We start from the raw sequence: 1,020 nt of genomic DNA on the forward strand, positions 1-1,020 counted from the left end.
GGTAACGAGGTGGGTAAAGTCAGAGCAGCAGAACTCTGACTAGAATCCTGGCCTCACTAAACACTGGTTCAGGATAGCTTTCTGCTACAGCGCATTATCACCCAACTAGGAATGATTGCTATTTACCTCACAACGAGCCCGTCCCGCGCTCTTGCTGCTTTCCCACTACTTCGTGTAAGTGAAGACTTTTTAAAAATTGAAATAGCGTATCAATTCGGGCAACACGGACAAAATCACTATAATCAACTTGGGGAGAAGGGATTTTGTTATAAAGGAATGTCAGCAGGCACGCTGCGGATCAAGGGGACATTCAAAGGTTGCCTCCTCTTCTGGCAATGTGCCCTCCTCCCCAAAACTCAAGGTGGAATTGCTAGGTGGTTTGTCATCAGTTCAACACTTCTATCTAACTAGCCCTGTTAGTCGGTGGTTTCCTGTTCTCTCTCCTCTCTGGGTCCCGCAGCAGGAACAGAACGGCAGCTATTCTTCTCTTTTCCTCGCCTGACCTCACATGTTCTTGCTACTGGTCTCACCCGAACACCTCCCCAGCCCCCTTCCCCTGCCAGGTAAGAACAGACAGACACAAAGCGCTGGAAACCTTGCAAATAGCTTCATTGAGAGACAGCCGGTTGCTCAGGGGTCTATGGGGAAAAGGCATGAGTGCCCCGAAGAGCTGAGTTCGCTCTCACGCTATGGGCTCCCGGACTGCATCCAGGGAGCCTTGGGATTCTCTGGAGGTCTTCGTGCGCGCCTTCCCGGGCCCGCTGCGAGGCCGCTCTGAGGTATCCACCAGCGGCCTCTGGTTGGTCCGTTTTCCCGGTTTCTTGGGTTCCTGCTTCTCTTCCCTGAGTTTCGAGCATGACCTCTTCTGGCCTCTGGACTCAGGCCTGGTGTCTCCCTGGGAGGCGCGTCTGGAGGCCTCGTCCCTCCTGGCCCTGGCCCTGGCCCTGGCCGGCACAGGCTTCCGGGCCGCCGCTTCGCCCTCTGCGCCTCGGTTTTCAGCGCGCTGCGTCTCCATATCTC

Source organism: Fukomys damarensis, unplaced genomic scaffold, assembly GCF_012274545.1.
Source record: "Fukomys damarensis isolate Sample0158 unplaced genomic scaffold, DMR_v1.0_HiC HiC_scaffold_15, whole genome shotgun sequence".
Classification (NCBI taxonomy): Eukaryota; Metazoa; Chordata; class Mammalia; order Rodentia; family Bathyergidae; genus Fukomys; species Fukomys damarensis.